Source organism: Lissotriton helveticus, chromosome 4_1, assembly GCF_964261635.1.
Source record: "Lissotriton helveticus chromosome 4_1, aLisHel1.1, whole genome shotgun sequence".
NCBI classification, from domain to species: domain Eukaryota; kingdom Metazoa; phylum Chordata; class Amphibia; order Caudata; family Salamandridae; genus Lissotriton; species Lissotriton helveticus.
This window is the reverse complement of record NC_136063.1, coordinates 335933733-335948961: the sequence shown is the minus strand read 5'-3', so window position 1 is coordinate 335948961 and position 15229 is coordinate 335933733.

The following is a 15229-nucleotide window of genomic DNA, read 5'->3' as shown; positions in this document are numbered from 1 at the left end:
TCGATGGATATTCGTGTAGTAGTACTTACTTTAGATAGGTGTAGCTTCCTTTATGTTGAAGTCAATAAGTTTTCTTTCTGAAACCTGCAGAGTTTCGTCTTCCTTTAGTTCGGAGATTTAGGGGCCCATTATGATGGCGGGCGGATTGCCCCTGCCAGGCTGGCGGTGGCCACCGCCAGCCTGGCGGGGGGAATCCGGCCGCCATCAACTCTCGTTTCCCCCCCGCCATATTAGTATGGCGGGGGGACCTCGGCGGACGGAGAGACCGTCCGTCGCTTTTCCGCCCCGCTCGCCTTGTGGCTGGGGCGGAAAAGGAATAATATGGTGGCGGTGTCTATCAGACACCGCCAGCCATATTATGATAGGCATTTCACAATGCCTTTCCGTGGCGGCAATGCAGCCACGGAAAGGCATGCAGACTTCACTCTGGGGGCCCCTTATGGGCCCCCAGAGTGAAGGACAGTAGGGGGGTGCACACGGGGGGTACGCAGGTACCCCCCTTCATTTGCATTTACTAAGCGGCAGGCACCGCGCAGTGCCTGCCACTTTGTAAATGCAAATGCTGGAAAGCATTTTTAGCATTGTGGCGGGCGGTGCAGAGAGCACCGCCCGCCACAATGCTAAAAATACAGGATGTGCCCGCCACTGTGGCGGGCACATCCTAATACTACCCCCGGGACCCCCGCCCGTCATCCTAATGGACCCCTAAGTCTGAATTTTTTTTGTTTAAATCTTGTTTATATAGCATTAGTCTAATAGTTTATGCCATTGGATTGGTTGTTTAAATCGATAGTCTGTTCTTATTTGTGAATTTGAATTTTTTAACCTGTTATGCTAATTGCTTTCCTTATATGGTGACGCCAGTTAACGTTTATTTAATGTGTAAGGCCTTATTTAGTATAGGTAATGTTATCTTTATGTTTTTAAAGTAGAGGAATATATATCATTTGCTGTAAGAAATGTTTAGTTGTTAGAAACGTTGTTTATGTATTATAAAATGTATGTTTGTATTTATTTTGTGTTTTAAATGTTTGTAAAATATATAGTATGTTTTATAGTTTTTTAGAAACAATTTGTGAATAATTGTGATTAGTATGACAATATTTTAATATAATAAAGTGATTTATTCAAGGATGTAGCAATTTCGATATTTAAAAAAAACGATATATTTGCTATCGATATTTTTGTATTCGATATTTTGACTGTGTTTCATGTAAAGATGTGATAATCGATGTTTTAAAAATCGATAATGTTGTTAGTCGATATTTTTGTAGTTGTGGTTTTTTGTAATCGATAATGTGGTATCGATATTTTTGTGTTTTGTTGTTTAAGTCTAGGCAATCGATAATTTTGTAGTCGATAATTTGTCATCGATATTTTGTCCAGTCGGTATTCGGTCTGTCAAGGTTATGACTGTGATCCCTTTGTTGATAGAGACTGCTATCTCCTACAGGTACAGGGAAATATTGGCAATGGTGTCAGCAGATAATTCTAGTAGAGGGTGTAGGACATTTACCTGTTACATACAGAAAGAGAATGGCCTACTGCCCTCTCCTTTTCAAAGAAAGGTTCTGGCAGGGCATTCGTCCAAACCATTTGTTCCATCCAAATGTGGAGTGGGCATGATGTTTGCACCCACATGTGGCTAAATGCACATAGAGAATGTATGTGCATGCATGTGTGTGTGTGTTTGAGTGAATACAGGACACACAAAATCCCATCCTGGATCTCCTCAGTAAGAATAGTTCACAAGATGGAGAATACAGAAAGCCTACCAGTTAGGGGATGTACACATTCCTGAGGGTCTTTTTAGTGGACCAGTCTCTTGTGAAAGGAAGGAGGTAGACAAGAGCCCCTTTGAACTGCCACACATTTTCTGGTTTATTCTTCCTCAGAGTCATGCACAGAGAGGTGTTGTATATACCCCAGGTGAGAGAAGTCCATCTCTTTGTGTACCATTTGGTTTGCAAGCTCCTCTCAAGGAACATCTGGCTCAACTTTATTGCCTTCAACATTTACATAATGATGACCTGTGTCTGAGTAGCTGTGTTCGAGTTGAAGCCCACTCCCATGAAACCAGACAACCCACTACAGAACAGGCTTGTGTGAATACACATTGTAGGAAGCAAAGAGAGTTATACAGTGCAAATAGTCCAGGTAGTCCCTTAGCAGTGGGCAGGGGCTTGCTCTAGCAATCCCAAGGTGCTCTTCTAGGTGGTAGTGTGGTGAGCAGCTTTAGGCTTATCAGAAAGGACATCCACTGAACACATACAGCAAATAAATCATACACACGGCTCAATAAGGAGATCCACACCCATTTATAAAAATAACACTTATTTTTATATATCTTTAGACACCAATATCAACAAAATCTGGTAAGTACTTTTAAAACAGTAGGTTTGGAGTAAACATGTTTTTGATACTTTAAATCATAATTGAAACACTTAGCGGCAATGTTAGCTCAGGAAGAAAACATATACTGCATATGGTCACTTAACAACAACTTACGGTACCCTTCCCCCGGTCTTAAGGTGAGTATGAGGCAAGGTCCCAGGCAACACCAACAATTCACCTCGGGAGACACTGTGGGGATGTCTGGGTGCAGAGGTGTGTTTTTAGGCATCGGGTGCTTTGTATACTTTAAATCACACTTCAAGCACTTCATGGCGATGTTACCCTCTGGATGGAAAACATGTATTGCCTTTAAGCAATCAGCAGTGACTTACTTGACCAATCTTCTAGACTTAGGGTGAGAATGGGGAAGGTCCAAGGCAGTTGGGCTTTGCGGCGTTGGGTTTTTGCGGTCTGGAGCTCTCACTGTCTTCTTTGGGGTGCCTGCAGGATACAGGGAAGCAGCTGCACTGCTGCACAGGAGCTCTTGAGTCTTTATTGAAGGCAGGTAGTCCTCCCAGGCTTTGGAGGCACAACAGCTGCAGGACAAGACATCTTTGGTGCAATTTCAATGGGAAAAATCAGAGAGGCTGGCAGTGATGGGGCCAAGTCAGTTACTTTTTTTCAGTCTTCTGCTTTCGAAGCTCTTCTTTGCCCTTCTTCTTCTTAGGTTGTCAAGCTTTAGGGACCATATTGGCCCACTTCAGCTTGAGTTAGACAGCCTGGGTGCAGTGCTGCATTGCAGTGTCAGTTTTTGCAGTCTTGGAGCCTCACAGCTTAGTCTTTGGTACCTGCAAGATGCTGGTAAACAGCTCCACTGTTCCACAGGTGTTCCTGGGTCTTTTGAGATGTTTTTGGCAGTCCTCCCTGGCCCTGGAATATCAGCAGCCTGCAGGGTGAGACAACTTTGGCGCAATTGTTGAGAATAGGTGAACAACCCAGCAGGGCTGGTGCCAAGTCAGTTGCTTCTTCTGAAGTTTTTGCTTTTTTCTGCCCTTCTTCTTCTTTTGGTCTACAGGATCTGTTTTTCTAGTGCCAGGGCTCCCCTACATACTACATTTAGGGGCATTAGAGGAGTGTATGGTGGTAACCAATGGGCTACTTATCCCTGTGCCCACTACAACCCCTATATGACCACTTCCTGGGGGAATTAGTCATAACCCTGTCCCAGAGATCCTCAATTTGCCATCACGAAGATGGTCTCTTTTAAAAAGTCGCATCCACTTCAGGTATCCCAGTTTAGGGTTGGTGATCGCCAGAGGGTGGACACACCTGCCATCCCTAGCTAATTTTCCCACTTGTCCAGATGCCACAGGGCTCTGGATAAAGTCAGAGAAGTCAGATTTGCATACCAAAGACAGTGGGCCTCTTTGAAGCTCTCCGGACTTGGAATGCTAATCTGCGGGTCATCCTCTGGGCGGGAGTGCAAGGCATCTCCTGCTCAAGCATACTTGGTGTATGGCCCCCATAGAGCAATAGCCCTCTCCCTTTGGGGGTCAGAAACTCGTCCCTGGTGGCAGGCTGGTTAGAACCAGTCTACCAGCACACCAGTGGCAGATACGCTTTTAGGGGGCCCCTCTATGGTGCCCTCAATGTGCATGAATTACTTAATGTGACACTGGGCATCAGCGTGGGTTTATTAATACGAGATGTTTGATACAAAACATCCTTTTTTTAAAGAACCCATCACATAATTGGGAAACCCATTTCTACCAGTGTCCAGCAAATGCTTGTAAAATGGCTTCCCTGTGTACTTGCACTGGCAGCAACAGAACTGACCAGAACAGAAGCATGCCTGCTCGTGGGGTGTTGTCCCCTCATGTAGTATGTGGTACCCTGCCTTATAGCTGTAAAGCCTGCTGTAGAGGTGACTTACCTATACTGGCGGTGTGCCATATAATATTTTCACTATTGTCTGCACCAAGACACGCAACCTGCAGTGGCAGTTTGCATGAGCTTGGCGCGGGGGCCCTTAGAGTGGCACAATTTGTGCAGCTGCCCAAAGGGACCCTCTTTAGCACCTCAGACTCTAGGTACCGGGGGTACCATTTACTAGGGACTGTCAGAGGATACCAAAGTTATTACCAATTTTGGGAAACAATTACACAGTTTTGGGTTAGAGATCTGGCATTGGGCGCCTGGTTAGCAGGAACCCAGTGTACTTCCAGTCGAAATCACATCAAATATAAGGCAAATAGTGGGGATGGCCATGTCAAAAAGGACACTTTCTTGCACACATCTTTAACCAGCTAGCTTGGTATAAACATTGTGCGTCATCCCGATCACAGTGTTCCATGAGTTCTCACTGGCCAGTGTCCAGGCTTTCTGCAGCAGTGGACTATACAAGAACTTAGAGTTCCTCTGGTGTAGTCAGTGGGTAGCCAGTTTCCTCTAAGACCAGACCTGCTGTCCTATTGCCATCTTTGGAGGGTGGCCTGAAAGAAGGATCTATTACTGAGCACAAAGAGACACTAGAGCTAACTCTACAGTGGCATTTTGCCTAGAAGAGTGATCTATTGTCTAATTACCAAAAAGTGACAAGTAGCAGTGAGAGAAGGACAGAAGCGTGAAAAGTTATCCTGCATTCCCACTCCAGTGTGCCTCCGAACTGTGTCGCTTGGTAGGTATGAGGTCCAACAAGGGTGTGTACACCTGCCGGAGAGACACACTCTGAATGAGGTCAGGCAGAGGAGCTGTGGGCATCCGTACGCTGCGGTTTGTTGACTCACATAGCCAATTGTTTTTTTAAATTAAACTTGTGCTATGATCAAGCCATGATCCACATTATACCAGTTTAGGTACTCTGGTGTGTAAGCATCAGATGCTATCAGCATTTCCACCTAAGACTTCTGTGAAATGTACCCATCAGTGACTCCGCTTCTCGACTACATTGGTTGAGATCCCAGGTTTCTGATTCAGCAGGGGGCCACGAAAAGTGGTTATCTCTCTCTACATTCATTTTACTACCTTCATTGCACATGTGGTAAATAAATAAATAATACCCTATTTTTGAATGTATAAATGAATAACAAATAGCTCAATAAATAAGAGTCAAGATTCGAGGTAGTAGGAGTTTCGCAGGTTTATTACAGCATAAAGGACAGGAACAGGACAACCTGCATAGGAATAGGATGGCAGGGCCCAGCAGCTGCCGGGGCTGGATCTGGGATGAGCGCGCTAGCATTTAATAACAATACACAAGCATATATAGTAAAACAGTTGCATTACAGTACATATGATAGGCGGAGCAGTGGGTGGAGCAAAGGGTGTGACGCATAGCAGTCGCGAAAGATAAGGGTGAAAGTGGGTGTAACAGGGCGTATACATAGACATGTGATGCAAACGTAACAGAATATGTCATGAATGGGGCGGAAACCATGGAGGGGGCTACCTAAGGAGCCGGGACCTCTAACCTGGTGGTGCGCGCAAACTGGCAACGACGTATCACTAGGAGAAGCTGGGGGCTATGAACTCTATGCTAGGAGCAGAGACTGAAGTCTGGAGAGTCAGGGCGACATGTACCTAAGCAGTATCTAGTATCTGATGTTTAGAGAACATGTTGATATAAACTAGAAGTCAGGAGGGGAAAGGCTAACTTGATTCTAAGACTGGAGCATGCATTATTCTACATGTAGTGCGTGATGAAGAATACGAAATGACCATTAAATACAGTATTCCTCTTACATGGAGCCGGAAAGGCTAGACAATGACGGAAACTATTGATGCAGTTCAGTAGCTTAGGAATGCAGAGAAGGAGGACTGAAATGATAACTGGAATCATAACATTTTCTTGGCAGACTCAGAGGCAGAGCCAGGCTGAACCGGGCACTGCGAGGCAGGAAGTAAGTGAAGGGTCGAGGATACAGGTGGGGGCTGTATCGCTCCTCAGCGAGGGCTCAGGAGACAGGAGCTGAATCTGGTGTCCAGGCCCTTTTGAGGCCTAGAAACGGGGACTTTATAATGGAATAATGTGCACACTGAGAAACGTGGCAACGTAGCTTTACATAGACCTGATATTCGTAGTATTCACGAGAACTGGAAACTGGCATACTAGAGGTGGACACAACTATAATTGTGTCTTGAATCGAACATAGGGAATACATATGCATATTTAATCATGCACACATAACATATGATGGATGACACGTAGGGACACAGAACATGGCAGAATTTACTTTTCCACATTCCCTCCTTGTCACTACGTTTCCATCAGGAAACATCAATATTCATGATACCATCTATCATTTCATACAGTATCATTTGCTCGTCTCGAATTATCCTGGAACGGGATTTAGAACGGGGCTTGGGATTAGGAATACAAGAGGTAGCACAAATGCCGCAAATCGCAGGGCCACATTGTATACAGAGACAGCAGCTGAATATGATCGCTACTGCAATACCTAGGAAGGACAATATTTTCCATCCCCATGCGGAAATTATATTCCAGAACCAACCGGACCATGTCCAGGTGCCTGGATCTTGGTGTATCAGATGGGCAATTTTATGGAGTCTGGTTATAGCTGAATAAACAGACGGCGCGTTATTTGGAATGAAAATGCAGCAACTAGATCCGATGACTCTACAGGCCCCGCCCCTATCGGCCAGTATGACGTCAAGGACGAGACGATTCTGTAAAACGACAAATCTCATAGCAGATTGCTCTTCGGTTAAGTTACCTAGAGCAGAGGCAGTCTCATTTACTACAGCTTCGAGGGTTCTGGTTAACCTACGGATCAGTTTACTATTCTGGATAGGTCCTATAAAGAAGAAGAAACCTCTATTGAAATCTGTATATTGTTCTAGAGCAGTTTCAGTATAATCGACAATTGGGGACTCCCTTCTATGTCTAATGTGTACTAGATGTGTGTTTCTGTGATAATCAGGTGGGGCTAGGAAAACAGGTGGCAGTAGGAAGGCAATGTAACAGGTTCCCTCCCAATCGAGGGGCAGACGAACATATGCAGTTTGACCACAAATAAAATAAGAATGACGTGAAGCTTTGAAAATAGATTTCCCACTGTCACTATACTTGACAATAGTAGTACAATCACTATGTCCTACATGTACAGAACCATAATTTCGGACACATAATTCGCCTTTGACTGGTAACACTGAAATAGCAGGTAAGTCGGGAGTAGTATCAGACTGAACATTCAGGACCATGAAATTCGAAGAATAGTTACCTAAATTATACACTTCATTTTCTAGATCTAAACCTGTTCTGTGGGGGAGACCTTGCTTGTCTGGGAAACATGTACTGTTAAGAAAAGACATATCTGTTGAGGATGACGTTAACGTGGACCATGCTCCACACGAACCATTATGTGAAAATGGATAAGGAAAAAGTGGCAGAACTCCCTTCGGTGTCTGGAAAGGGGGGAGTCGACCACACACCCAACAATTAGTGGCATTGCTGGTCTGGTGTGAGTAATGTAACATGCGGATAAAGGAATTATTTCGCATAGCGAGGCGGTAAGAGAGTTCATGGGGAGGTAGGTCACTAAACATGTGCTCTACAGTAGCATTAGAAGACATATTTACATGAAGAACTGGAAGATACAGGTAAAATGCATAACTGGTGCAGGAAATCATAATGCTGAGAAATAATATGAAACATAGAAAAACGATACATCGAATTGAGTTTTGACTAACTCTCTCACTATGGGGGTCTATTTTATACATGTCAGAAACAGTCTAACCGTTTCACCTAGGGGAGGACTTAGACAATCAAACTGACTGACTTATTTTACTAGACCGGAGTTTTAACTTATACTCCTGTTGCGGAGTTTTCTCTAACAGGGGGGGTGTAGTAACATTGTCTTTTGCGGGACAGTCCTTAAAAATGGTGCTTTGGCAATCCTTCAAATCCTGGGAAATGTTCTTTAAGACGGGTTTCAGTCCATAAAACTTTTTTATATGAGAAAGGTGCACCCAGCCTTTGCGACCTTCCAACTTCACGGCTGTACGGGTGGTGAGGAGGACCTGTCGGGGCTCCTTCCAGCGAGGCTCCAGCGGACTTGATCTGTCAAAATTCCTCACCAACACCATGGATCCTGGAACGATTTCATGCGGTGCCACCTCGGTATTGTCTGGAAATGCGGCGGCAACCTGTGAACGACATGAGTTGAGGGCAGACATCAAGGAAGCTAGGTAATCTGTCAGCATATTACTTGAAACATCGGTAATACTTCGGGGTCTAGGAGTACCCCACATGTTAGGGGGGCGGCCGAAAACGACCTCATACGGGGACAGACCTGATCTGGAATGTGCGACCATGCGCATATAAAATAAAGCAACTGGTAGAGCTACCAGCCAGTCCACACCTTTTTCTTTGCATACTTTGGCGATACGGATTTTCAGAGTCTGATTATGTCTCTCTACGAGACCGGCTGCTTCAGGATGGCGTACACAATGGAACTTCCACTGGTACCCTAAAAAAAGGGAAACATGCTTCATCAACTCGGATGAGAATGGCTGGCCGTTGTCAGAATATACGACTCTAGGGAGTCCATAACGGGGGAAGAACTCACGAACCAACTGCTTGGCAGTGGTCGCGGCGGTGTAATCTGGAACTGGATATGCTTCTGTCCACCTGGATAAAGCGCATACAACTACAAGGACATACTTGAAACCTCGACATCGCTCCATCTGAATATAATCCATCTGGAGGACTTCAAAAGGGTGGTCAGGGGGCTGGAATCCACCTTGTTCCACCGGGACACTTTTACCTGGATTAAACTGACAACATATCATACAGGTACGGACTTTCTGCTTGGCTGCAGCTCGTAAATGCTTGTTGAACCAAATGTTCTGGATACTGTCTAACATAGCTTTTTCTCCTAAATGTGCTGGACTATGTGCGGTATTAATAATGACTTGAACCATAGAGTCGGGGAGAAACCATGTTGCTCTACCCTTCGTTAACCATCCTTGATCTGTCTGGACCCCTCCTTGTTCGGACCATTTCTTAATTTCTTCGGGAGTAGCATGTAACTGTATATCTATGACATCTTGTGTAGGGTCCTTAACTGTCATACATGTAGTCGGATCTGGAGTATGTGTCTGATTAACTGGAATGTCTGGAGTCTGTGCTGTAAGCTTGGCTGTGCGATCTGCTAGATCATTACCTTGGGAAATAATGTCAGTAACTTTCGTATGTGCTTTGCATTTCATGATAGCGATAGATGTCGGTAAGTGTATGGCATCTAACAGAGCTTGAATAAGGAGACCATGCTGAATCTTGGTTCCATGAGAAGTCATGAAACCTCTCTCCTGCCAGAGCACTCCGAAGTCGTGTACGACTCCAAATGCGTAACGTGAATCCGTGTAGACATTAACTTTCAAGTTCTTGGCGTGTATGCAGGCTTGTGTCAGAGCAACTAGCTCTGCTGCTTGAGCGGACAGGGTGTCAATACGGTGTGTCTCAATAACTTCAGTGTCAGTAGTCACTGCATACGCGGCGACTAGTCCTCCTGTACTTGTTCTCATACATGAACCATCCACATAAAGTGTCAGGTCGGGGTCTGGTAACGGAGTATCTGTCAGATCTTGTCTTGGCTTTGTCGTAATGTTAACTACTTCCACGCAATCATGTGTGGCAGAATTCGAAGTAACTGATGGTAACAGTGTAGCAGGGTTCAGGATGTTGCAGCGTCTGATTTCTATGTGTGGCTGGAATAATGTCAATTCATAACCTGTTAAACGTGCAATTGTCAAGTGCTGAGTTTGTGTTCGGTTCAAAAGAACTTCCACAGAGTGTGGAACCTGTACTGTCAGGAAATGTCCTAAGACTATGGAATCACTTTGCCTGATAGCTAGTGCTGTGGCTGCAACTGACTTGAGGCACGCAGGCAGAGCCTGGGCTACAGGATCTAATGTGCTCGAAAAATAAGCACATGGCTTGTATTGTCCTGCTTGATCTTGTGTGAGAACAGATAATGCTGTACCTTCGCGTTCAGTAACGAAAAGTGTAAAAGGCTTACTGTAGTTCGGTGTCGCTAGAACTGGAGCTTGGCATAAAGCTTTCTTTAACTCATTGAAACTAAGTGTATGTTCAGATGTCCAAGGGAGAACAGTCGATACGGCTGCCTCCTGTGTCGTCAACTGTATCAGTGGTTTGGCTAGAAATGCATACTGAGGAATCCATTGTCTGCAATAAGAAGTAAGGCCAATAAAAGCACGTACCTCCTTCTGGGTCTTGGGCTGAGGAAGACTCGCTATTAACTGGATACGGTCTGGTGTCAACTGCCTACCCCTCTTGGACAGTAAGTGTCCTAAGTATACCACTTGCTGGACACAGAATTGAAGCTTAGAAGGGGACACCTTGTGCCCCATCTCGGCTAGGAAATACAAGACTGTAAGGGATGCTCGCTCGCAAGCACGTTCAGAACGGGCTGTGATCAGTAGATCATCGACATACTGGAGCAGGGCAGTGTCAGTTGGCATGTGAATGTTGTCTAGTTGTCTCTTAAGTGCTTGACTGTAAATACTAGGACTTTCTGTGAAACCTTGAGGAGCTCGTGTGAATTTATAGCTCCTTCCATTTAAACAAAATCCGAAAAGGAACTGGCTGTCTGGATGAATGGGAACACTAAAAAACGCGTTCTTGAGGTCGATTACAGTAAAGAACGTGACTTCGGAATCAATGGCTGTTAATAGGGAAGAGATGTCTGGGACAACTGGGTACTGAGGAATAATACACTTATTAAGCTCTCGTAGGTCAATCACTAATCGATATACTGGGGGTGCATTTGGATCAGTACGTTTCATGACTGGAATGATCGGAGAATTACATACATTGGAGTCAGTTTCTACAACCACTCCTTGAGCAATAAGCTCGTCAATAATTTTGGATAAGGCTGCTACAGCCTCAGGTGGCAATCTGTACTGTCTGATTCGTGGTAACACTACACCTGGCTTGAGAGTCACACGATAGGGTGTGATTTGCATGTAACCTACATCAGTTGGACCTTGCGCCCATAAATGCTGTGGAACATTAGACAGTCTTGAATCAAAATCTCGTAATACATAGTGACCCTTAAAGTCACGTAGGAACAATCGTATTCCCTCTGGGGAACAGCATATAACTGCACCTAACTCTTTCAGTGTCTTAATGCCTAATAGGTTCTCTGGACATGACTTAGTAAGTAACAGATCAGTAGTGCGGGACAATGGACCTACTTCTAGAGTAACTGGCTTTGATATTTCATTTACAATGGGTTTTCCTGAAAATCCAAGGGAAACATTTCTTGAGCCTGAGAGCGGAGCCCCTGGAACTTCGGCGTGACTAATTGTGGTCCTACTTGCCCCTGTATCAATCAAAAACTTTCTGTCTTTCCCTAATACTTGACTATGAACATAGGGACCTTCTTGATCTACAGGTATCTCGATGAGAGGCAAGCCTACCTCCCTCTCTAGGCTGTTTCATGAATACTGTTGGTACTCTGGATACTCAGACTGTGCATACTGGTACATCTGCTGTGTGACATGCTGTGTTGCAGCGATAGGCTGCGGTGCTGTAACTGTCTGTGGTGCATTCTGTAACTGAGGAGTCTGTGAAACTTGTTCTTGTCTAGGCGGACGTGGTCTTTCTTTAGTCTTACCAGTAGCTATGTTGTGTTTCAGAACTGCACACTCGTTTATAAAATGACCTGGCTGTTTACAATAATTGCAATTCCCTTTAACGGGAGCTGCAGGATGACTGGCTTGATTCGGACCCCTCTTCTGACTGTCTTGAGGAACAGATTGTGCAACTAGTACTTTCATTTTCGTGTCTTTCATACGTTTTCTTTCATGTTCTTGCTCTTCTCTGATTCTATTCTGGTGGTATTGGAGCATCTGCAACATCTGGGACGGGGTATTAGCTTGCCAGGTACTTTCGACTTTCAAAACTCGATTTTTAATTTGTGGGCTTGAATTCTCGACTAATTTAGTAACAAAAAGGTGAGGGTATGACTCACTACTTGTCTTGAGGCCACTGTTGATGCTAAAACATTTCTCAAATCTGGAATAAAAATCACTAATATCTTCGTCTTGTTTCTGTTTACAGGCTGAGATTGCATCCCAGTCTTCCTTTTTAGTTGTTAATAATCTGGGTAAAACTTGAATCAATAATTCAGGTAATTCTTTACATTTATCTCCGAGACCGGTACCTGGTACTCGTATCTTATCTTCAGCTTCTAGGACTGCCCAATCGATCTTTTTCTCTCCCACCTCCCAGTCTTTTTCCTTGAGCTTTTCATACACCCCTGCGGGCAACAGAACCTTTAACATTTTAATTATATCTGGATACGTGTATTCTCCCATACGGAGCATGTCTTTTAATTCTCTATGGAACCCTGCTGGATCTTTATCATGACAGGGAATTAATTTCTTCATCTCCAGAAGTTCCATCTTTGTGATCGGAGTGTATACAAACACTCGCTGCATTTCGCCACCCGTTCCTCTAACTGGGTGGACTTCTCGTAACGGATTCTGTCTGTCTATGTAAAATGGTTTACTTTCTGGGGGTGAGACATGAACAAAATGCGGGTTCAGAAACGTTCTATATTTGTGGCGCTGTTCTAGAATGACACTAATTAAATCGGTACCTAGACCTCTCCATCTATACTGGAGTAACTCGTTCAGGATATCATGTAACGGACCTGGATCAGAATGTTGACCCTCATACAGAGTAATGAGGTGCTGAATCATATACATACCCACCAGTCGTTGCTCGGCTGGGGGCATTTTCAGAAACATTTGTGCCACTATTTCGTCTGGAAAAGTGGTAGAATCAGTAATCCATCGGACTGCTGATCGGGCTAGTTCTTGTTCATGCATAGTACTTAACTCACTGTAACCGATTCGTGATTTCAGAATGTGATCGGTAGCTTGAAATACTTGTTCTAGAGAACCTTGGTCTGGTACTGGATGATGGAACGTAGACTTGGGTTCTAGACGTAAATGGCGATCTGGAAATCTAGGTTGTCCTACATACGCTATTCTGGCGGAATTCTCGTCGTCTAACTCTTCAGTATCAGAGTTACTTTCTTTCTCGTTTACTTGTGCTGCTTTACGTTGTTCGTGTAACTTTATTATTTCTTTACGGATTTTCTTGTACATACTCTCCATAGCACCGATAGTCTTGTGCTTACCCTCGGCTATACTATTACTCCACTTCATCAGGGCTTTCATTTCGGCCTGATTTTTGGACGGGTAATCTTGTTCTCTTATTAGACAATTAATCAGAAACTTTAATATCATGAGCTGGGTCTCAGCTTTCCTTTGGGACATGACATCACTAATACTTTCTGGATCTTCCCCTGTACGGATGAAACGATATATTCTGTCTAGATCTTCCTTCATATCTGGTAGGGTGACTAGATACTCGGCCACATTTCTTACGCGTAATGAATATAAAACCATATCATCTTCGCCTGGGACTGGGTCATAGCAGCATTCGGCAAGGGATTTTCTTATTTCTACAACAGACAGTCTGGGCGTACGTTGTGACGCTTGCATATGTAATTCGGCTGCCGTTAAACGCTTATGTGGCGGCGGGGTTCGAGGAGGACCTCCTCCTGCGGCCCCTAGACTAGAATCATCAACTGATGCTTTTCGTCCTGGCAGGGTGGGAAATTGGAATGTGGGCTGGACTTGTATGGCGGGCTGGACCGGGGGGACCGTAGCAGGTGCTGCAAAGGGTGCCCCGGTGTCTGGAGGAACGGGAAGTGCCTGATTTACAGGGACTGGTGGAGCGGGAACAGGATTTGCATATTCTGGGACTGTGTCGTCCAAATAGGACGAGATGAAAATATCAGCTGCGGTTGGTTTGTGACGTAACTTGATCGGAACTAGTGGTGGCGGAAAATTACTGGATGCCTCCGGGGTCGCTTTTGGCAAGCCCTCGGCAAGAAGAGGATACATACCCTTAATGAGGGCATGCCTCTGTCTGTCTGACTGTTCGGCTTTGACTTGTTCACCTATCTCGATTAGTTCTTTTTCTTGTGCTCGTTCTAAGGATTCTCTACTTAATTCTGACTTTCTGATTTCTTTTTCGGTTCTTTTATGAGCTTCTTTACGCCATAGCTCGATGGCATCTTTCTGTGATTGTCTGGCTTTCTTTTTCCATAATGCCTCTTCTACTCGCATGATGCACTCGGCATCCCATGTACCCGATACGGGCCATCTATACTTTTCTTCTAACTGTTTTGTATACTCTACCCATAAATCTAGATATAATATGGCACTTATGCCATGCTTCTGATACATAAAATGACCTGGACTGTCCCTAGGTGGGACTGGAACTGCTTCCTCTAACAAACCCTTTCTAGTTTTTAACTGACGTAATTTTGAAAACAAGGGCATGACTGGACTGTAATCTAGACACAATACAATACACAATGAACACGATACTTATTCCCCATTCATACCACGACATTAAAATACATGAAAAACATTTAGAAATAACAGTTCGAACAGAATACTACCTGGAATACGGAACACAGAATATATGACTTTATATGAATTTTCTCGAGAACAGAACTGACTGGAACAGAAACTAGATGCACTGCTGAAACAGTACGAAACTTACCGGTCTCATAAAGAGACACGTCAGGACCCGTATCCACCGAAGTGGACACTTTGTTTGTGTGTCTGGGTACCACCAACCCACGGACCAGAGTCAATTAGATTGACCCTGTCTAGATACTACCCCAGTAATGGTACTCACCGGGCAGCAAGAACGGAAGGCCTCGGACTGGACTGGACTGCTTCGACGACGGACAACGAACTTCGGACTTAAGTTACGGGTGGACCTCCGGATACCTCGGACCTTGGACTCTTGGCTTGGGCTCTG